Genomic DNA, 613 nt, shown 5'->3' with positions numbered 1-613 from the left:
GCTGTAGGATCCATGGGTGGACCTGACAGGAAGTCCTGTCAGGAAGTATTTTATATAGGAAGTGATGTATGAATTGTGTGCTCTTTTGTCTGTCACTATCATCGATTAAAAGCCAAGAAATATATGATGGCGAGTTCTGTGTCCTCCTTGTGCTGCCTGGGCCCACAATATTACACCTACCTAGCTGTACAGATTAGTTCCACAGGAAACTTCTGCTCTGCTGTGAAGTAACGCAAAGAGAAGGCAAGAAGGCTTTCTATGCCATCAAGCGCTCAGTTCAAAGACATGGCTCAAAATATTTAAATCAGTTATAGAACCAATTGCATTGTATGGCAGTGAGGTATGGGGTAACGCCCTAACCTGCCAAGAGTTAAATATAGAAACGAGTCCCCTCAGCCAATTGGTCCTGAGGCTAGCTGACCTTTCACCCTCTGACATCACAACCCCCAGCCAGCAACAACAGTTAAACTATCACTCAGAAGATTAGACCCAACCAAGATATAACTAAAGACAAAGAAAAATACATCAGCTATTGGAATGATATTACACACTCACAACTAGAGGCATATTTGGCCCTAAACAGACGGTATACTGTGGCAGACTACCTGACCAC

The sequence above is a fragment of the Seriola lalandi genome, unplaced genomic scaffold (genome assembly GCF_002814215.2).
Source record: "Seriola lalandi dorsalis isolate HSWRI2012SDOR001 ecotype SW California unplaced genomic scaffold, Sedor1 jcf7180002054981, whole genome shotgun sequence".
NCBI classification, from domain to species: domain Eukaryota; kingdom Metazoa; phylum Chordata; class Actinopteri; order Carangiformes; family Carangidae; genus Seriola; species Seriola lalandi.
This window is presented reverse-complemented; position numbering follows the sequence as displayed.